We start from the raw sequence: 23,681 nt of genomic DNA on the forward strand, positions 1-23,681 counted from the left end.
GTCACGGCCCATCTCATCAGAGACAAGGGAGGGAGAGAATGAAAGTACAACACTCTTGGTGAGCAAATCTCTGCCCCAAACCTTGGTGTAGCACAGGCTTGTCAGGAAGAGACTGAGCCTGTAGGAGTCAAGACATAATCAAGCACAGAGCATCCCCTTCATTATTGTACCTGCAGGTGGGGGGTTCAAACAGAGATCAGGGCAGAAAGTTGATGGGAAAAAAATAAGGCTCCAGAAAGGCGCAATAGAACCAGAAGAATTCACCACGACTGTTCAGTTCTCTCTCACCTCATACCATGACCACAATTCAAATTTAATCATTCATTTTAAAATTAACTTTAAACTATTAAATATTTTCTACAATGAGCACACAGTAGTTTTGTCTTTAGAAAAAATTATAGTTAAAAAAGTGAAATCTAGTGTGCATGTGCATTTACACACACACACGTGTGTGTTTGCTGGATGTGGGTGGGCGGGGACAGTAGGGAGATACATGAAGCAAGAATGGCAAAATATTGACAATTGTTGAGGCTGGATGATAGGTCTATGGGGACTCATTGTACTACTGTCTATTTTTATATATGTTTAAAATTCTATAATGAAAAGATTTTTTTAAAGGCATAATTAAAAAAAGAATTAAACTGGGGCACCTGGGTGGCTCAGTCGGTTGCACATCCGACTTTGGCTCAGGTCATGATCTCACAGCTCGTGGGTTCGAGCCCTGCATCGGACTCTGTGCTGACAGCTCAGATCCTGGAGCCTGCTTCTGCTTCTGTGCCTCCCTCTCTCTCTGCCCCTAACCCACTCGCATTCTGTCTCTCTCTCAAAAATAAACATTTTTAAAAAGTTAAAAAAAAAATTAAACTAACAAAGGTGGGGCGCCTGGGTGGCTCAGTCGGTTAAGCATCCAACTTTGGCTCAGGTCATGATCTCATGGTTGGTCGGGCTCTGTGCTGACAGCTCGGTGCCTGGAGCCTGCTTCAGATTCTATGTCTCCCTCTCTCTCTCTCTCTGCCCCTCTCCTGCTCATGCTCTGTCTCTTTCTCTCTCAAAATAAGTAAACATTTAAAAAATTAAAAAAAAATAAACTTACAAAGGCATTCACAATGTTCTCCACTCTGTACAGATGCCTAGCTTTGCCTCTGTGACCTGGCACACAGACATGTCTTTGTGATGCTCATAATCAACATACCCACACCACACAGACGAAGTCCTATGGTGCATCTCAGAATGGTTTTGCTTGTTTAATTAACATTTTGCAAAGGCCATAATTCCCATTGTCTTCTGCCAGTCCCACATAGCCCTGCTTTGGGAGAATTTCAACCTTGACTTCACAGTCATCAAACTTTCATTTTTATCAACTAAATCAGCCAGCAAGAGACAGAGGTAGGGACTATGTCAAATGATGAAGCTCTTTTGGGTAAACATTAAACTGAGAAATCTGAGTTCGGCAGAAAACCTACTGAACACTGCCCTTGCTGCATTTTCTGAAAACCTAAGATATAACAGCCAAATCGTTTTGAATCATCTGAAACTTTCAAATGGCAACAGTGCTATCATTGTCCCTCCACCTTGCTACATGGGAAGCAATGTGTGGAATATACAGATGAATCAGACATGGGGTCTCACTCAAGGACTTTTACTAGGTAGGGGAAACACATAAGACAAAGAAATAAATAAATAAACTTAATACAAAGTAGGAAGCACATTAAAGGTCCACTTTGCCTTTTCCTCTTGTCTTTAAGCTCTATAAGCTTACAGACCATATGGGTCTTGCTTAGCTATGGTGGCCAGCCATATTAGGTGCTCATTTAAAAATGTCTGTTGAAGGCACATGAAAAGATGTTCAACGTCGCTCCTTATCAGGGAAATACAAATCAAAACCACACTCAGATATCACCTCACGCCAGTCAGAGTGGCCAAAATGAACAAATCAGGAGACTATAGATGCTGGAGAGGATGTGGAGAAACGGGAACCCTCTTGCACTGTTGGTGGGAATGCAAATTGGTGCAGCCACTCTGGAAAACAGTGTGGAGGTTCCTCAGAAAATTAAAAATAGACCTACCCTATGACCCAGCAATAGCACTGCTAGGAATTTATCCAAGGGATACAGGACTACTGATGCATAGGGGCACTTGTACCCCAATGTTTATAGCAGCACTCTCAACAATAGCCAAATTATGGAAAGAGCCGAAATGTCCATCAACTGATGAATGGATAAAGAAATTGTGGTTTATATACACAATGGAATACTATGTGGCAATGAGAAAGAACGAAATATGGCCTTTTGTAGCAACGTGGATGGAACTGGAGAGTGTGATGCTAAGTGAAATAAGCCATACAGAGAAAGACAGATACCATATGGTTTCACTCTTCTGTGGATCCTGAGAAACTTAACAGAAACCCATGGGGGAGGGGAAGGAAAAAAAAAAAAAAGAGGTTAGAGTGGGAGAGAGCCAAAGCATAAGAGACTGTTAAAAACTGAGAACAAACTGAGGGTTGATGGGGGGTGGGAGGGAGGGGAGGGTGGGGGATGGGTATTGAGGAGGGCACCTTTTGGGATGAGCACTGGGTGTTGTATGGAAACCAATTTGACAATAAATTTCATATATTAATAAAAAAATAATAATAAAAAAATAAAAAGAATGAGAAAAAAAATGTCTGTTGAATTCATGTCAGTATAAATGAATGAGTCACACTGAGTTCTGAGAGGGAGACAGAACTGTATTAAAGGATAAGAAAAAGGCTTCATGGTGGACATATCACTTGAGCTTGAATTTTGGATGCATTGAGATTAGGGCAATGGTGGGGAATTTTTAAGGGAGAGATTAGCAAATAAAAGTTATTCTCTCCTCATTTACCCTTTCATATTTGTTAGCACACTATTTTACTACTAGAAAATAGAAAACAATAAGTATCTTTTATACAACTAGTCAACTTCTTGACTTATATGGAAAATGAATATATTTGAATTCATTCACCATTAGAATACAGTGTTTTGAGGAATTATTGGCATCTTTTATAATGTACCAAATTTGATGCCATCTTTAAGAAAATGTGCAATGCCATTAACTGAGGAAATTATTTTTGAAAGAGAAAGCAAAATGCAGTACCTCTTCTGTCATCAGAAGTTTCTCATGTTGAATTAAAAGGCAGAAAGTGTTTACACCACCATGTTCCTCAGTCACAATGTCTACCATGCCTGGAAGGCTGTGAGCTTCTGACAGATCAACAGACCTAGATAAGAACACACAAAGCAGGTCCTCAGAGAAGCCCCCTAGCATGAAGTCCATGGAGAACATGTTTAATTGGAGAATAAGATATTCGAGTCGTAAGATACATCTAGGGGCTGCTCCAATAGTTCTCTACTAGACAACTGGGAAAAAAATTCCTGGGATAATGAAGCTATTACTTGAACTTGAATGAAGTTGACCCTTGAGCAATGAAGGAGTTAGGAGAACTGACCCCCTACACCACTGAAAATTTGCATATAACTTTCAACTCTTCTAAAATTTAACTACTAAGGGCCTACTGTTGACCAGAAGCCTGACTGATAACATCAACAGTGGATTAACACATATTTGTATGTAATATGTATTATATACTATATTTTTACAATAAAGTAAGATAAAGAAAAGAAAACGTTTTTATAGTCCTGGTACAAAAAAAATCCGCATGTAAGTGGACCTGCTCAGTTCAAACCTGTGTGGTTCAAGGGTCAACTGTATATGGAAGGACAAATTGTAGTAAATCCTACATTTTGATCTAAGTTCCCCTCTAATCTGCATTGGATATCGCCAACAAACAGCCAATCCTCTTTGTACCATTACTTACCACTAATATGACTTAGACAAAAAGGCAATCATTAATGCCTATTAGGAATTTTAGCACTTACACAATCTTAGCATGAGCTCTTAAACTTGTTACAAAAATCAAGAAAAGTTCCTGGTCCACTGTAGGCATGTCATCACAGTAAATGGCTTAACCTGTGGCATGCTTAATACCAGACAGATGCATGATGCGATGCTCAACTGGGTCTTGAGGAAGCTGCTTTGAGTCTACACTCTGTTTAATCAATAACCAACATATCATTTTATTTATTTTTTTTAAAATGTTTATTTATTTTTGAGATACAGCACGAGCAGGGAGGGGCAGAGAGGGAGGGAGGGAGAAAATCCCAAGCAGCCTCCATGCTTGTCAGCACAGACCCTGACACAGGGCTCAAACCCACAAACTGTGAGATCATGACCTGAGCCAAAATCAAGAGCTGGACACTTAACTGACTGGGCCACCCAGGTGCCCCCCCCCAACATATCATTTTTATAATCACTTTTATAATTTATAATATGATGCACATCTCCCATAAGAGAGCAGCTATATAATTAACACCAAAACCAGAACACTTTTGAAACTGAAAAGAGTCACTCTTAATAATAACACCAGGACAATAAGCCCATTTCAAAAATACAGCAGGCAAACTGGCATGTATAGTCATGATGCTGTTATTTTTTGCCCACATTTTCTGAATACAGAACACAAATATCTCTAATGCAAATTCCATTTATGTAAGTGAATATAAAGACTTCTTCCCAAAAATGTAAAATTATATCCTTTTAATGCTCATTACTTCTTTAAATTTTATTATCAAAATTATTTTACTGTTATATCTAAGCAATGAAATATATAATATTTTTCAGAAGAGCATGATGGTATCATGACTATGTTTTATAAAATACTGAGGGCATGCTGTCAACAAAAGGGCCCTTCTTTTCCTATGCCAAGTAAGGAAGCGAAGAAATAATTGGTAAAACTCATAACTTGGACAGTCCTGATAAAGAATGAAAACAAGGATCCTCTCTCTCTGCTGTTCTCCCGCTTGTGCTCGGTTTCTCTCTTTCTCTCTCTCTCTCTTTCAGAAATAAACAAAAATTAAAAGGAAATGAGGCACCTGGGTGGCTCAGTCAGTTAAAATCCGACTTTGGCTCAGGTCATGATCTCGTAGTCTGTGGGTTCGAGTCCCACATTGGACTCTGTGCTGACAGCTCAGAGCCTGGAGCCTGCTTCAGATTCTGTGTGTTCCTCTCTCTCTACCTCTTCCCCACTCGTGCTTGGTCGGTCTCTCTCTCTCAAAAATAAATAAACATTAAAAAAAAAAGAATGAAGACAAAGGGACCTGCATTTTGATAAATGATTTACTAATATTACTCTTTCTTAGAGACCTATGGAATAAACTGTCTTGCTATACTGGTTCTATAAATACCTTAAATATGCATCATTAACCAAAGTGGCGATTAAGAAACATAATATTTCCCCCAGTATTTCAAATATGAGAGAGTTGTTAGCTTTCCCAGTTGGTTGGTTATTGGGAGAAGAAGAACTGGATGTATGAAAAAGGAGGGGTTTATAAAGGAAAGAACAGAGGCCAAGCCCAGAGAACAGTATGAAGGCTATGGCTGCTAAGGGGACCGGTGACAGCAGTGTGGGCAGTGGAAATTCCAGGAAAATTGTCACTCAAGAAGCAATGAGGAAACTCACATAAAGATAACTGAGAAACACACTTCTCCCATAGCCTCTGATGCTCACGGGACTACAGAAGAGTGGTCTTGGATCACTGTCAATCTATTTGAGGGACTCAAAAAATAAACCTTTGGCTTGAGATAGATCAGAGGCTGTCCAGGCAGGGGCAGGCCTGGAACATCAAGAGAGAAATGGAAAGTGGCAAGTATAATTTGAAAACATGTTCAGCATTTTTACTGGTTATTTGTAAAAAATTAAAACCTACTGTCTTTATAATATAACTGATAAAAAGTAAAATATCAGCCAAATGTTGACTGACAATTATATGCAGGAAGTAGAGAGATTCCTAAAATTAACTTGGCACAAGATACATGTGTGGGATGCTATGAACTTATTCTTATTTCATACAAAATTTACTGTTCTACATTCTTAACACCATACACAAAAATAAATTCAAAATGAATGAAGACCTAAACGTAAGACAGGAAGCCATCAAAATCCTAGAGGAAAAAGCAGGCAAAAACCTCTTTGACCTTGGCCACAGCAACTCTTACTCAACATGTCTCTGGAGACAAGGGAAACAAAAGCAAAAATGAACTATTGGGACCTCATCAAAATAAAAAGCTCCTGCATAGCGAAGGAAACAATCAGCAAAACTAAAAGGCAATTGATGGAATGGGAGAAGATATTTGCAAACGACATATCAGATGAAGGGTTAGTATTCAAAATCTATAAAGAACTTATCAAACTCAACACCCAAAAGACAAATAATCAAGTGAAGAAAAGACATGAACAGACCCTTTTCCAAAGAAGACATCCAGATGGCTAACAGACACATGAAAAAATGTTCAACACCACTCATCATCAGGGCAATACAAATCAAAACCACAATAAGATATCACCTCATACCAGTCAGAATGCCTAACATGAACAACTCAGGCAACAACAGATGTTGGCGAGGATGCGGAGAAAGGGGAACCCTTTTGCACTGCTGGTGGGAATGCAAACTGGTGCAGCCACTCTGGAAAACATATGGAGGCTCCTCAAAAAATTAAAAATTGAACTACCCTACGACCCAGCAATTGCACTACTAAGTATTTATCCAAAGGATACAGTATGCTGTTTCAAAGGGACATATGCACCCCAATGTTTATAGCAATGCTATTGACAATAGCCAAAAAATGTCCATCGACAGATGTATGGATAAAGAAGATGTGGTACATATACAGTAGAGTATTACTTGGTAATCAAAAAGAATGAAATCTTGTGATTTGCAACAACGTGGATGGAACTAGAGTATGTTAATGCTATGCAAAATCAGTCAGAGAAAGACAAATATCATATGAGTTCACTCATATGTGGAATTTAAGACATAAAACAGATGAACATAAAGTAAGGGAAGCAAAAATAATATAAAAACAGGGAGGGGGACAAAACATAAGAGACTCTTAAATATAGAGAACAAACTGAGGGTTGCTGGAGGGATTGTGGGAGGGGGGATGGACTAAATGGGCAAGGGGCATTACTGTTGGCATGAGCACTGGGTGTTATATTTAGGGAATGAATCACTGGATTCTACTCCTGAAATCATTATTATACTATATGCTAATTAACTTGGATGTAAATTTTTTAAAAATTTTAATTTACTGTTCTACAAAATATACATTTACTGATACGCATTTTTTATTCTAGTGTCCATAATTGTTTCATTTAAATGTAAACTTCAATTTTGTAGTTACTATAATACAATGCATGAAAAAGGTATATTGGCTAATTTGGGGGGAGGTTGCATTCATCCTGAATTTATAAACTAGAAAGCAGAAGATTATGAAGAAAAATAATTTAGAACTTGGTCTTGACACCATTAAATAAAGACTGACGTCAGGCCATAAATGTAGGGAAAGAGGGAAGCTGAGAGGAACTGGGGGGGTGGTTCAGGCATGAACAGGGATCTGATGCAGCCCCAACACACACCAGCCCCACTGACACAGCTCATCACTCTGTCCTTAGGAACAAGTGCTCCCAGCAGGCCTTTTGTCTTTCTCCTTTGAGGAGCTGAGAAGGTGATCAAGAGAAAAAAAAAATGTATGGGGACTCCATCAAATATGGTTTTCCATGTTCCATGTGGTAGGGATTAACTCCTTCTGTAAAATACTCCCAAAGTACTATGCTGTGATTCTGTGCTGGGCTTTCAACTTGAGTGAAAATCACCCACACTTTTTTATTACGTTATGTTATTTTATTTTTTTATTTTAAGTAGGCTTCACACCTAGTGTGGAGCCCAGTGTGGACTTGATCATGACTGTGGGATCAAGACATGAGTTGAGATCAAGAGTCAGATGCTTAACTAACCTAGTCACACAGGTGCTCCAACCCACATCTTAAAAAAAAAAAAAATCCTATGAGATGCCCACCGGAGAACACTTGCTGGGATGAGCACTGGGTGTTGTATGTAAGTGATGAATCACAGGAATCTACTCCCGAAGCCAAGACTACACTGTAACATGACAATAAATTATTTTTTTAAATCCTATGAGATTTTTTCCATCCTGAAGAGCAAAATTCCAGGTACTTTATAAGCTTCAACATTAAGGAAAGACATTCTTACATATCTGTAAAGGTTCTGAGAGTTTTCTATGACATAATAGTTTTTATTCTCAATAATGAAATACTTCATAGTATTCAAAAAAAGCCTTCTGAAACCCTGCTGTGTGAGGCCTGAGGAAAGAGTGAAGAAAAAATCCCACAAAATATATTTTTCTCCTATTCTATAACAAATACACAATTGATTATATTAGCTGAAGATACAACCCTTTTTTTGGTTGGGGGGGGGGCGGTCAGTCAGTTGGGATGAATCTACTGGTGAAAGAGGCTGTACTTGACTCCTTGCTTCTGCTTGTTATGTGGCTGAAGGTACCATGGGGGAAAGGATTTGTCTCTTTAAATTGGTGATCTCCCAAAGCTGTGTCGAAATGCTTTCAAAGCAAATGAACTGATTTGGGGGAAAAAATGCTTGTTATGAGTGCTGAAGTTGCTCTAGCAATGTAGATATGTGTGATAGTGTATGAAAAAACACAGGAAAACAAGAAGAAAACACATCTGTGTGGAAGATAAACTGCTTCCCAAACTCGGCCTTGCAATCTATAATAACAAGCTCCCTTTTATGATTAGCAGCTGTGTAAAGATTATCGCTTTTCTTTGGGTGATCTGGATGCTCATTAATTTGTTGTTGCTCCTTTCTGAGGTTTATTGCATTGTCAAAGCAATGTTAGGGTATTTATAAGCCAAAGGTTGCAACTGCCATATTTTGCAGAACACCAGGAAAGATAGCAGCTTTTTTAAACTTTCAATATCATCACTTTCAATGGAGTTTGGTGTCCTTGAATTTTTGAACATATTGAACCTAAAATCTCAAGATATATATACCAACTGCAATGTTCGTTATGACATACTATAAGCTTTTACAACTAAACCCAACAGATTCAATGAACTGATGCTTTAAAAAGCCTTGTCATGTTCTTGACTTAATAAAACTTTGTCGATAATAAAAGTTTCTCGATAATAATTTCAAGGAAAAACACATCAAATCTTATCCAGTTTACTAACAGGCTGGCTTTATGATGTTGTGGTAGAAAATTCCATTTGAAAGTCATGAGGAATTCTGTTCTAATAGTTAGCTTTCATTAGGAGAGCTTGAATAACTCTTAGAACTTACTTTGATTCAACTCTAAATGACACCTGGAAAATGAGACTGGGGGAGCAAACATTTCTGTTTATTTAAAAAAAGAGCAAATCAATAGCTCTTTTAGAAAACTGTTACTGCATTTTCACCAGCTTCCAAGGGCTGGGTTTTCTGCTCCTCTATAAATGAAATCAAAACAGCCCCATGGCCTTGACATGGAATGTGACTCTGGTTGTGTCTAGCTTCCACAATGCCAAGGGCAGAGAGCATGTGGCAAGCTAGCCAGCTCATTCATGTCCGTGGTACAAGGACACAGAGCAAAACACAAAAAGAAATTTTTAAAAAACTGCCATTGCTAGTTTTATTTTTAGTTCTGATTCTTCATTGAGTTTGAAATTTTAATTAACTTATTAAAGAAAGATTAAGTTCACCAAAAGGGAAGCTTGAGCTTCTAAAGCTTGAGAATCACTGAGAGATAAGTGGAGTGTCCAGGTAAAGGAGCCACTGGCTTTTGAATTAAAAAAACAAAAAGCCACTAACCTCATAGTTTAGTGTGCTGCAGGGATGTCTAGAATGAAGATCTTCTATAGCACTCTCATACTTGTCTCCAAGTCTACGACACTGAACAGGGTCCTGAAAAGTAGAACCATTGTAGATATTTAAAATAGGCCAGAGGGTCTTAGAAGGGCCAGAGTGGAGGCAACAACCCTGTGCCTAAAAGCCATAGAATAGAAGGAGACAACCCAAATTAAAAACACATAGGCTAGCTGGGCATCCCCCAGGCTGACTGTTAATGGCTTGTGAGCTTGGAGAATTGTAAGTAGAGCACAGAGCTGTAGAAGATTTTAACACCACTCAGTTATTTTGTTTCTGTCTGTTGTTTGACTAGGTGGTGTGCCGAAAGCTCATAATGAGGTGAACATATTTTCTCTCAGTAGAGCATTTCTTCCACTTGTTGAGGGTCACCTTCATGTAGTTGACTTTGTTCTCTGGATTCAGCTTCATTTCTCTCACCTATAACATGATGATGGCAGCCACTCCACAAGATTATTGTGAAACAGGTCATCACAGGAAAAGGGCTCAGTGGGTTGGAGGAACGTGGGGAAGACTGCCTTGTAGTCGTCTTAGTGATTGTAGGTAATCACCCAGGCATTCTTTTTCTTGATTTCCCTTGTGACAAACAGTTACAAGATTATTGGCTAGAGAGCATACAACTAAAAGGATTTCTCTGAATAAATTTTCTATACCTGAAGGGCACCTGAAGCATACTGGCCTCATTAATCCCATGCTACAACCAGCTGACCACACTAGACTAGAAGCCAAGTATATTCTTCATGTGATATAGAAATTAGTATGATCACTTTAATAAGAATCACAAAATTTTCTTAATATTGCTTCTGAAGAGTAATTTTCTCTCAATATTGCTTATGAGGGTGTTTTCTCATAATAGATGGAGTCAACGAAGAACCAGAGGGGTTATATCCAGCTTCTGAGAATAGAAGATTAACATCATGTATGACATACTGTCACCAGGCAGTCAAAAGAGGAAAAAATAAAGCCAAGTGTAGACTCCTCCAATTAACAGCAAACTAATACAATTTCTTGGGTGAATCAAGTGACATCACTTAAAGCTTCTACTTTGTAGTCTTATGCCTTCCATTCAGCTTCCTCTAGTCAATATTCCTAGATTAAAAAAATACACTTTGTTGCCTTTAATTTTACATTAAAAATTTTAAATTATAAAAAAATAACCATTAGGTGTAATGTTTAAAGTGTTATATAAAGACCCAAGTGATCCATTTCTCTCAGTTCTAATAAGTGTTCCTCCCAGGGTCCCAGGATGCTTCCTCCTGTGGGCTTGTGGAGGGTATGCAGCCTTCTGCATTTTCCTTCCTCCCCATTGGCCAGGTGGTGCAACACAGAGTTTCATGCTCATTTGCAATGGTGTGCTTTGGCTCTCACTTTTTCCTGGTTTGAATATTCTCTCCCTCTTCTTCAATGTTTAGAAATATTTTAACATGTGGGGCGCCTGGGTGGCTCAGTTGGTTGAGTGTCCAACTCTTGTTTTCAGCTTGGGTTATGATCCCAGGGTTGTGTGAATGAGCCCTGCATCAGGCTCCATGTGGAGCCTGGTTGGGATTCTCATTCTCTCTCTCTCTCTCTCTCTCTCTCTCTCTCTCTCTCCTTCTGCCCCTTTCCCCTGCTCATGCTCTCTCTCTCTAAAATAAAAAAAAAGAAATATTTTAATATGCTTAATTTTGTCAAATAATTCTATGGAAGACTAAACTTCAACAAAGCTGGAAGTAGAAAACATGTCTATATTTATAAATGTTGTGATGTCATTTTATGACATTTTCTTAACATACTATCTGTTGCTTTTTATAGTCAACTGTCCCCTCCTGATGGCTCCACCCTCATTCACACATCTCTGCCTTAGTCTCATACTTAGACTTTGGGCTAACAATGACAGATGGATATTACCTACTTGTCAATCAGCTTTTGATAAGACCCATAAGCAAATACCCTTCCTAAACATCTCACAAGGAATTGCTCTAAAACAAGCTCAACTTTGCCTTAACATTAGCTCTGGAGGAAATATCGGTTCTTGAGTTGAATCCAACGGCAGAGACTCATCTTCTGAGAAGAGTTTTGGACTTATCTTTAAAAAGAGAAAATAAAAGGAATTATTGTCATCCGGCAACTCTAACTACTTTAAATCATTTGTGGAATGAGGTCAGAAGAAAGACACACAGTAGACAGACAAAAAGCCAGCTGGCCAGCCATAATCTCTGGGTTCTAAGTCAAGGGCTCTAACACAGACCTAGTCACCAGAAACATAGTGCAGATGCCAATGGGCCTCCAAAGCTCAACTTCCTGCATGTTCTCTTTGCAGTTTGGGAAAGCAGAGGAGGCAGCAGCACCAGACACCAGCCGAGCATAAGAATGTTTCCCTAAATTGCCATTGTCTGTTCTTCCATTTCCCTAACATCTTCACTTTGCTTCTAGCCCTTGAAAAAAGTCTTGAATAGCCTTTTTTAAAATTAAGAGACATTGGAGAACCTGGGTGGGTCAGTTGGTTAAGCATCTGACTCTTGATCTCAGCTCAGGTCATCTCATAATTCGTGAGATAGAGTCCCGAGTTGGGCTCTGTGCTGACAGCATGGAGCCTGCCTGGGATTCTCTCACTCCTTCTCTCTCTGCCCCTCCCCACTTGCATGCACACACACTCTCTCTAAAAATAAATAAACTAAAATAACAACAACAACAACCAGAAATTAAAAAAAAAAAACATCTAAGAGACATTAAGGGGTCAATGTGTTTTCTCTCCTATAGATAGCTATACTTGAACCACAGCAATATCTGGAATGAAGAATAAAGTTATTAGGATAGTTTTTTTTTTTTTTTATTAGAGGTGGAGAATGGAGAGGATACATGTTGGAATACCTCAAATGAGTTAATTTGGGCAGCCATTAATTCTTCCTAAAAAGAAGAATTTTTAGTGTCTGCTCACGTCCTGAGAAAACCTTATAAAAAATTTACATTTCACTAACCTTATTTACTTCCTGAAATTCTGGTAATTCACTTATTCATTCGACTAACAGTAAACCCCATTTTCTTTACTTTGAAAAAGCCAGAAGTCCAGTGGGTGAAAAACAAATAATCAAGAATTTATTACTGATCTTACTATTTTTCAGCTTTATTGAAGTATAACTGAAAAATAAAATTATATATTTAAGGTGTACAATGTGATTGTTTTACATAGGTATGTTTTGTTAAATGAGTACCACAATCAGGTTAATTAACACATCCATCATCTCACATAGTTACCACGCTTCTGTGTGTGTGTGTTGTGAGAACACTTGAGGTCTAGTCTTTTAGCAAATTTCAACTACACAACTCAGTAATGCTAACTATAGTCACCATGCTGTAAATTAGATCCTCAGAGCTTATGCATCTTATAACTGAAGGTCTGTACCCTTTAACCAGCATTTCCCATTCTACCAGCCTCCAACCCCTGGTAATCATCATTATGTTCTCTGTTTCTAGGAGTGCAATTTTTTTTCTTTTGTACATTCTACATATAAGTAGGATCATACAATATCTGTCTTTATCTGGCTAAGCAAAATGCCTTCTAGATTCAAGTGTGTTGTTGCAAATGGCAGGATTTCCTACTTTCTCATGGCTGAATAGTATTCCTGTGTGTGTGTGTTTGTCTGTGTGTGTGTGTTTACATTCATCTGTTGATGGACACTTAGATTATTTCCATATCCTGTCTATAGTGAATAATGCTGCAATGAATATGAGAGTTAGGATATCTCTTCAAGGGACTAATTTCATCACCTTCAGATATATACCCAGAAGTAGGATTGTTGGATCCTATGGTGGCGCTATGTTTAATTTTTTGAGGAAATTACAGTTTTCCACAGTGGCTACACCAATTTATATTCCCATGAACAGTGTACAAGGGTACCCTTTTCTTCATATCCTTGCCAACACTTTTGACTTTTTGATAACAGCTATCCTAACAGGTGTGAGGTATCTCACTGTGGTTTTGATTTCCATTTCCCTGATGACTAGTGATGTTGGGTACCTTTTCAAGTACTGGTTGACTATCTGTAGGTTTTATAAAAATATGTCTATTCAGACCCTTTGCCCATTAGTTAATCAAATTACTGGAGTTTTATTTATTTTTGCTATTGAGGTGCATGAATTCCTGATATAATTGTATATTAACTCCCTATTAGATGCATGGTTTGCAAATATTTTCTCCCATTCTGTAGTTTGACTTTTCACTTTGTTGACTGTTTCCTTCACTGTGAAGAAGCTTAGTTTGAAGTAATACCACCTGTTTATTCTTCCTTTTGTTGCCTGTGCTTTTTGTTTCATACCCAAAAAAATCATTGCCAAGACCAATGTCAAGGAGTTTTCTCCCTTTTATTCTGGCTTTATGGATTCAAGTTTTACGTTTAAGTCTTTAATACATTTTGAGTTCATTTTTGTGAGTGGTGTAAAGGTAAAATTTCATTCAGGTTTCCCTAAAGCATTTATCGAAGACACTATCCTTTCTCCATTGTGTGCTCTTGGCACTCCGTCAAATATTAGTTGACCATATATGCATGAGTTATATCTGGGCTTTCAATTCTGTTCCGTTGGTCTGTGGGTCTGTTTTCATGCCACTGTCATATTGTTTTGATTGCTATAGCTTTGTAAATACTTTGAAATCAGGAAGTGTGACACTTCCAGCTTTGTTTTTTCTCAAAATTGCATTGCCTATTCAGGGTCTTTTTTTGGTTTTGTGCAAATTTTAAGATTTTTTTTCTATTTCTGTGAAAATTGCCAATGGAATTTTGTTAGGGATTACATTGAATTTGTAGATTGCTCTGGTAGTATGAACATTTTAACAACACTAATTCTTCCAATCCATGAATGTGGGATAACTTTCCATTTATTTCTGCCTTCCTCAATTTTTCAACAATATCTTTTTTCCCCCCCAGTGTTTAGATCTTCGCTTCTTTGGTTAAATTTATTCCTTAGTATTTTATTGTTTTCAATGCTATTATAAATGGATTGTTTCTTAATCTCTCTTTCTGATAGCTTGTTAGTATATAGCAACACAACTTATTTTTGTACATTGATTTTATATCCTGCAACTTTACTGAATTCATTGATTAGTTCTAAAAATGTTTTGGTAGAGTCTTCAGGGTTTTCTACACATAAGACCATGTCATATGCATGGACAATTTTACTTCTTTCTTTCCAGTTTGGATACCTTTTGTTTCTTTTTCTTGCCTAACTGTTTGGCTAGGACTTCTAGTACTATGTTGAATAGCAGTGATGACAGTGGGCATCCCTGTCTTGTTCCTGATTCCATTCATTATATTCTTCAGCTCCAGAATTTCTGTTTGCCTCTTTTTTAAATTATTATTATCTCTATCTCTCTGTAAATCTCTCATTTAGTTCAAGTATTGTTTTCCTGATCTTGTTGAATCCCGTGTTTTCTTGTAGCTCATGGTTGGTAGGATCCATGTCCTACTGATGCCCCCTCAGAGCCCTGGCTGCTTCTCCCAGCCCTTCCCTGCCCCCAGATTGTGCAACATTCTTCAGTATTCTGTATGGGGTGAGAACGAAGTAGGCCTCTATGGCAGCGTCTACACAGCTGGGGAAGCCAAGTACCCACTCATATACTCTCACCTTCCCCCATGGGATAAATCATGAGTCAAGAAGGTCTGTCTTGGCACTAAGCTGTGCCATCTTGGGGGAAGGATGATGGTGATAAAGTGAAACTGTTCCTCTCACTCTCTTCAATGCATACAGTCCTGGATTTGTTGTTGTTTTTGTTCTAATGGTGTGGTGGGATTTCTCCACTGGACTCTTGGATTCCCATAAGTCAATCTTACCCATGGATAATTGTTAAAATTGGTGTTCTCTGGGGGAGAAGACAGGAGAAAACTCCCATTTCACCATCTTACTGATGTCACTCCTCTATGGACTAAATCTTGATTCTAGTCGGGTACTTGGTCCTCACCTAGGTGGAAAAGCAGCTGGTCCAGCCTCAGAAGGGGTTGGTCTTCTGGGGTGAGTTACTGAAGCTGGAGATGAAATGTAGATCCCAGGTGGGAAGCAAAGTCCCCTCTACTAACTACTAAATAAAAGTGTGACTACTAGTTGAAACATAATACATAATCAATACTGCTAAATGTTATTGAAAAGAACCATGTGTGTGTAAACATATCCATACTAACTTCTAATAAAAAAAATCTAAGCTACTTTAAGATACAAAACAGATGAACATAAGGGAAGGGAAGCAAAAATAATATAAAAACAGGGAGGGGGACAAAACATTACAGACTCTTAAATATGGAGAACAAGCAGAGGGTTACTGGAGTGGTTGTGAGAGGGGGGATGGGCTAAATGGGTAAGTGGCTTAAGGAAACTACTCCTGAAATCATTGTTGTACCATGTGGTAACTTGGATGTAAATTATAAAAAAATAAATTATAGAAAGAAAAAAAATCTAAGTTAATGAGAAAATTAGTTGACCTGTCCGACTTCGGCTCAGGTCATGATCTCACGGTTCATGGGTTTGAGCCCCACATCAGGCTCTGTTCTGACGGCTCAGAGCCTGGAGTCTGCTTTGGATTCTGTGTCTCCCTCTCTCTCTGCCCCTTCTCCACTCACACCCTGTGTGTGTGTGTGTGTGTGTGTGTGAAAAATAAACATTAAAAAGAATTTAAAATATGTAAAAATCTTATAACAAGGTCTGGCACTCAGCAGTAAATATTAATAATAGTTGACTATATTAATAATATTTAATAATTAATTATATATTAACAATTATTATGATTATTTATCCGTTCTTATTTATGACATACTGATTTCATAGTTTAACATCCAAAGGGCAGTTGTATGTCCCTTATATCAAGGTTGTTTGTTCATTTATTCATGTAGCAAATACTGATAGAGTGGCCACTCAATCGGTGCATGGTGACCAGTCCTGGAGATACACAGTCTCCACTGTCAAGCAGCGTGCTGCCTGGTGGACAGATAGGAGAGCAAATGGGAATTACACTACAGTGTGACCAATGCTGTGATGTGGGTGTGCACAGAGGGCTGCAGGAGCAACCAGGGGCAGGGCACCTGATACAGACAAACAGATCAGGAAAGACCCCTTGAAACAATGACCTACAGCTAATATCAAAGTACTCATTATGTGACTACCAGGGCAAGTTCAGTAAATGAGAGTAAGCAGCTACCCAAAATCAAATAACAAACAGCAATTACAGACCTTGGGATAAGAAGGGACCTTGTATGAGTAACAATGGCTATTCCCCTAACACATCTGATAAATATTTTGTTTAATTAGAACAAAACACATTCAATAATGTGTTCCTTTCTACTTTATAGAAAGTCTTGCATGCATCAGTTATGGGCCTGTATCCAGGGGTATGGCATAGGTTACCTGAAGGAGAAAAACTCAACTGTGTTACTCAAGTAACCTAGAGAGAGACACAGTCTGCCAAATCATGATGGAAGTAAGGGCCCCATCCAAGAAGAAAGCCCTATTTGACATTTCAGTCTACATAATCTACAAAGTCAGATATTTTTTGTCAGCAACTTGGGGTATTGGGTTGAGAGTCCTGAGGTAGAGTTCAACAGTTCAGCTATTTGTGTTTTCTCTCTGTAAACAGTTTTGTATCTTCTGCTTGTGCTAGGTGCTCAAAGAACACAATGATTTCAAGCTAGAAACTTGGTCTACAGGCACATTAAAAAACTAAGCTTCAGTTGACCGATCAAAGTCATTACATAGCAGCAAAGGCAATTATTAAACTTTTGAAGCAACTGAGCACACAATTTATTTACAATAAATCATTAGGCCAGTGTTGCTCTCAAATGGTCCATAGGCCACATTCTCCCCCACCCCCCCAATCTATGATGTCACTGAAAAAACAAAGCCATTGGAGCAAGTTCTCTGGGGTTTAATCCCAGGATTTAATTTTTACTCTTCACATTCCCCATGGAAGTCATAAGCACACTAAAATTTGAAAACTCCCTCATCACTTGTTCACATTATAAACATCCATGAGATCTAATGCATAATAGAATCTAAAGGAAATCAAGAAGGAGACAGTTTATGTGCTGTATCTCTCCTTATTATTTCCATTTGCTCTGGTCTTCCATGTGTGCAAACGAACTAGAAATATGAGCTTTAACCTCGTGTTCTCTGGCAGGGAAACAGGGTCCTCAGGAGTCAGGAGGAAAAGACAGAGCCATGAAGAGTTTCACCAGAAATAGAATCTGGGAGGCTATTGTTTTAAAAAATTGTTTAGTTAAAAAAAATTTTTTTAATTAAAAAAGGGGGGGGCGCCTGGTGGCTCACTTGGTTAAGCATCTGACTTTGGCTCAGGTCATGATCTCATAGTTTGTGAGTTCGAGCCCTGTGTCAGACTCTGCTCACAGCTCAGAGCCTGGAGCCTGCTTCAGATTCTGTGTCCCCCTCTCTCTCTGCCCTTCCCCTGCTTGTGCTCTGTCTCTCTCCCTCAAAAGTAAATAAACATTAAAAAAATTTTTTTAATTTTAAAAATTGTTTAGAATATTATTAATGAAGACCTCCTCCACCCCCACACACAACTGAGCTGTTAAACTTGATCAAATCACTCTAGACTGGATAAAGTTATTTGAAATAAGTATCACCAGAATATCTCAATCTCTTTGATCTCATGTAGTATTCATCAACAGCCCTCTGATATCTAATATGATCTTGAGAGCACCCACTCCAAGGAGAGAGTGGTGGTAGACAGTGGCATGTAGAGAAAACTGGACCCTTTCCAAGAGCAAATGAATAAACTGGCTTTGTTTGTAAAAATAAGCAAACAATAAAAAAGGGAGGAGACTTTTAAATTAAGAAAGACAAGAACTATATGAGCAAAGTGCAACGTGTGGATCTTGTTTGAATCTTGACTTGAACAAAGTAACTCTTCCACTTATTGGTGGTATAACTTTAAATAAATTAAACTCTCTAAACCTCAGTTTCTCCATCTACGACATGGGATGGTACTAATGCCTATCTTACAAAAGTATCATAAAGATTAAATGAGATAATCTTTATATAGTATTAATATAGCATGTGGCACATAGTGTCTAATATCAGCTCTCACCATCACCATTATTTAAAAATAAAAACACACGGGGTGCCTGGGTGGCTCAGTCGGTTGGGCTTCTGGCTTTGACTCAGGTCCTGATCTGACAGTTTGTGCACTCGAGCCCCTCCCCTGCTTGTGCTCACTCTCTCTCTCTCAAAAATAAACATTTTTTAAAATGTCAAAATAAATAAATATATACACACACACATATACACACACATATTACATCTATGTAAGTTATATATATAAATTATATATAAATATAAATTTAAATATATATATAAATATATATTATATACATTATAGAAATATAAATATATAAATTAATATTATATACATAAATATAAATAAATATATATTTAAATATAAATAAATATTTAAGTATATATATAAATATTATATATTATATAACCTACCACCAAGGGCATCAGTTAACTGATCCAGAGAGGGCCCTGGATGGTTCCTCAGCAATGTGTAGATAGATGGACATTACCATCCCAGGAGTGCTGAATCCACACTGGGTGCCCTGACACTTGGCAATCCTCTCCTGGAAGCACAGAAAGGTTAGAAGTGCAGAATCTTGGGCCCCACCCCAGATGCACTGAATAAGAACCTGCACTCTAACAAGATCACCAGGCAACTTGCTTGCACATTAAAATTGAAGGAGAGGGGCGCCTGGGTGACGCAGTCGGTTAAGCGTCCGACTTCAGCCAGGTCACGATCTCACGGTCCATGAGTTCGAGCCCCGCGTCAGGCTCTGGGCTGATGGCTCAGAGCCTGGAGCCTGTTTCTGATTCTGTGTCTCCCTCTCTCTCTGCCCCTCCCCCGTTCATGCTATGTCTCTCTCTGTCCCAAAAATAAATAAAAAACGTTGAAAAAAAAAAATTAAAAAAAAAAAAAAAAAAAAAATTGAAGGAGAGGCCCTGGAAAATCCTTCTCATCCTAGGTGTCTCCTTTTCTCAGACTGGGTGGCTGTGATTACTGGTCCTCACCTTTCATTACAGGTTCTCAGCCTATGGAATCACCAGAGGAAGTTTAAAATTTCCAAGGCCCAAGAAGCACCTCAGACCAAGAGTATAGATATATATTTTTTAGATTCCCAGTGGTTTCAGTGTGTAGTCTGGAATGGGAATCACTAAAATAAAGGTTACCCCCTTTATATCCTTCAGAGAAGTGAAGCAAATTGCACTCAAGTTGAGAAAACAAAACAATACAAAACCTCCTGAGTGCCTTCTGACTGCCCACCACTGCCCTATCACTTTAGCACATAGAAATTTGTTTACGAAGTACAACCATTAAGCCAGAAGACAATCAAGAAGGAAACACTGCCTATTTCTCTACCAAACTTTTTCCTTCTTAGCATTTTCTCTTTGGAGTCTAACTTCAAAGGTGAAACCCCATTTTGGAAGCTGTCTTCTGGCTACACTGCAACACCAGGATCTCAGCAGCGTCTACTAAAAGAAAGAATATCTCATGGCTGTGAACAGCCAGGTCTCATAAGAGCATCCAGGCAGAATTTGCTCCCTCCAAGTAATGAGGTTTCATAGGACATAAACAGGACCTGAAATTCCTTCAAGCCCAGAGAATGTGATGTTTGGTTACTCTGTCACCCCTATCTTTTCCCTCTTATATCCTCTCCTCATAAGTGAACCTCTTTAACCTAGAGAAAAACAAGTAACAACAGCATTTTTATGGGCAACATGTAAATAATTTAAAGTCAGGAGTCTGAGGTGCCCTTTCATTTGAGGTAAAGTCCTAACAAGGTGCTGCCTTATGAGAAACGTCTCCAAATTTACTAAAACTCCTATTATATGTCTTCTGGATAAGTCCTACATTTAACAAATCTTTTTGGGAGCTGAGATTTTCATTCAGCTTTAAAATCAGATTATTTTCCACTTTGTAAAAAAACTACAAAATTATAACCCTCAATGCACATGGCTCTTGTTTCTTTGAGTTTGGAAGATGTAAGAAGGATAGGTCCCATCTAATTAGAACAAAAAAACAAACTCGGCAATGTCAGAGTTTTCTTCCAAAAGAAAAAGTCTTCTGCTCTTTCAGCTGATTTCTGAGAAATCAGTTACAAAATAGCCACACAACCCAGGCTTCACTCCTGGTTTCCAGCTCAGTTTCATGTATGGGCAGTGACCAAGCAGTGGGGCTCATACTGTTCTCTTACTTTAACCTATGGGGCTAGCCATGCTTTGTGAAGCACAGAAACCCTATGAGGAAGAAGCATACCCTCATCTGAACAGGATGAATCCTGGTCTTGGTGCTTCCTGTGCTTTCTATTGTGGTGATAGCAGCACTTTACAGAGAGCATATGGGGATCTGACAGGCCTCGGCTGCATATTATCTTCAGAATGCAAAAGTAAAAATTATATTGTATCCAGTGGGAAAGGGAACTGAGCATTCACCCAGCACCTCCACTATGGTGAGTTTTACACAATTCTTCAGGCTTTGCAAATACCTTCTGTCTTCAGCTCATGCCCATTTTTTAGAAGCAAAATGTATAGGTTTTTAAGCAGTATTGCACCCATAAACACAAAAGAAAGATTATGAGAATATTATTCATTTATAACTACATGTATATATTTATTGAGTGTTTACTATGTGCCAGACAGAGTTCCAGGCACTATGATTCATTGCTGAACAAGACAGATAAAATTCCTCCCCTTTTACAATATATATTTTAGTTGAGGGAAGACAGACAATACAAATATACATAGACTATACACACACACACACACACACACACACATACATACATGCATACATAAACTGAGATAGTGAGAAGTGCTATGAAAAAAATAATACAGGCTAAGGGAATAAGGAGTTGCAGAGGCGATTTGGGCATTGCTATTTTAAAGTGATCAGAGAGGACTGATAATATAACATTTTTGCTGGAACCTGAATGATTTGAAGGAGTCAGACATGAAAGGTTAAGGGAATAAACATCCCACGCAGAGGACAACACATGCACAGGTGGCAGAAATGAGCTTGGGATGTTCAGGGACAGAAAGAGGGACAGAAAGGTCAGGGAAGTTGGAGCACAATGAACACAGGAGGAATGGTAGGATTCCAGGCTGGGAGACAGGGAGGAGCAAGGTAGGTAACTGTAAGGCTTCATCTAGAAAGTTCTAAGAGACCTTCACTCTCATTCTAAAATCCAAAGCAGGCCATATTTATAGTTTTTTAAAAATTCATCAGATGCTGAGTATGTAAAGAAACTTAAGTGAACTAAACTCCATTAAGTAGAAGTCCTTTATAAGAGAGACGTGGTAACAGCTGTTCTCATCTCTAACTGAAATGAACGGAGATGGAGTAAGGAGAAACAAGACCAACTTTCAACAAACATTTAATATGGGCTGATGTCACAAATTAAAATACAAAGCTGGACTGCACTTTCCTCAAACTCTTCCCCATCAAACTTCACTGAGTGCTGAGGGTAATACCCTAAAAATAGGGTAATACCCTAAAACTAGGGGTAGGGAAAGAGAGCTGAAAAAAACTCTTCATGCACATGGACTCTTAGATGAGAAAGATGGAGCAGGAGGTGGGGGGGGGGGGAGGGGAAGGAGGAGAATTGAGAGAAAACTGAAGGCACTCAGGCTTCACAGAGTACAGGGCAACTGCCACCCTCCAGAGGCTAAAGGCAGGGAGGCATGGCTGCAAGAGATCTCCCAAAGCATAGATGTGAGATGGGAGAGCAAAGAGAACACCCTGGTGAACTCAAAAGTGGGCTGCTAGGCTGTAAAGGGAGGGATAATCCAGAGTTCAGGAAGCAGGTGACTTGGCTGTGAAATCCAGGCAGATCTCTGAAATCTTAGCAGTGCTCAGATACTTAGCTTTCATCTGAGATCTGTATAATGATGCAAAATGATCTAAGATAGGCATAATCAGAGTCCAAGAGAAAGGAGGGGGAAGAGAGGAGAGAGAGGAGGTGGGAGAGAGGAGAGAAAGAAGAGAGAAGAGTGGGGAGAGAGGAGAGAGAGAAAGGGGAGAGAGAGGAGATGGGGGGGGGAGAGAGGAGAAAGAATAAATATTTGAAGAGATGATGGCTTGAGAAATTTCCAAAGCTGATAGAAGACACCAAGCCACAGATCCAAGAAACTTGGCAAACATGAAGAAGGATAAATATCAAACATAAAGAGATGTTAAATGTAATGGAAAACCAATGTAGGAAAAAGTATGGTGATCTGATTTATACTTGAAAGTGATCTCTCTGACTGATGTATGGGATTTACCAAGTGGTGGGGGTGGGGGGAGGGTCGGGGGTGGGGGGAGGGTCAAGGGTGGGAGCAAGGATATCAGTTAGTAGGCTGTAATAGTAATATAAAAGTGTGATGATGGCACACTGCCAGTTCACCCTTCTTTCCTCCCCAGACAGCACAGGGAATCAGACAGCCTTTCAACTTTCAACAGGGGATTCTTTGACCATATGTTATCCTCATTGATGGTACATTTTTTTCTAACTGATTCATATTCTTGGGAACATGTCTATCTTGTCCATCATTGTACCCCCAGTGCCTAGCACAGTTCTTGTCACACAGCAGGTGCTCAATACATATTATCAAGTGAAGGAATAAAACAAAGTTTAAGACTCTAAAAATACAACCATATCTGGACTTTGCTGCAAGGTACCTTATCTTCTTGATAAAGGGGTTATAGCATGATATCATCACTGTGCAGGTGCCACAGCCTCCCACTCTACAGCCATACTTAGTTCCTGTGAGTAGACCTGGAAAAAGCATAATTAAAGATAATATGTTTCCCAAAATGCTCTTTCCAGTATAGCTCTGACCTTAGAGGACAACACCATTCAAAGACTCTTGAATATAGAG

General features: G+C 38.8%; 1 pseudogene across 1 annotated transcript in view; it reads right to left on the minus strand.

Moving 5' to 3' along the window:
- The window catches only part of LOC132671046 (aldehyde oxidase-like), a 71,196-nt pseudogene that overhangs the window by 45,313 nt on the left and 2,202 nt on the right, over positions 1-23,681 (minus strand). The window contains exons 2-12 of the transcript XR_013557029.2: positions 23,482-23,580; positions 21,079-21,193; positions 19,257-19,387; positions 17,098-17,159; positions 15,755-15,768; positions 12,752-12,826; positions 11,774-11,859; positions 10,669-10,723; positions 9,741-9,914; positions 3,897-4,066; positions 3,115-3,238 (exon numbers count right to left, since the gene is read on the minus strand). The product of XR_013557029.2 is annotated as an aldehyde oxidase-like (transcript). The remainder of the gene's footprint in view (positions 1-3,114; positions 3,239-3,896; positions 4,067-9,740; positions 9,915-10,668; positions 10,724-11,773; positions 11,860-12,751; positions 12,827-15,754; positions 15,769-17,097; positions 17,160-19,256; positions 19,388-21,078; positions 21,194-23,481; positions 23,581-23,681) is intronic.

Source organism: Panthera onca, chromosome C1 (assembly GCF_046562875.1).
Source record: "Panthera onca isolate mPanOnc1 chromosome C1, mPanOnc1 haplotype 2, whole genome shotgun sequence".
In the NCBI taxonomy this organism is placed as follows: domain Eukaryota; kingdom Metazoa; phylum Chordata; class Mammalia; order Carnivora; family Felidae; genus Panthera; species Panthera onca.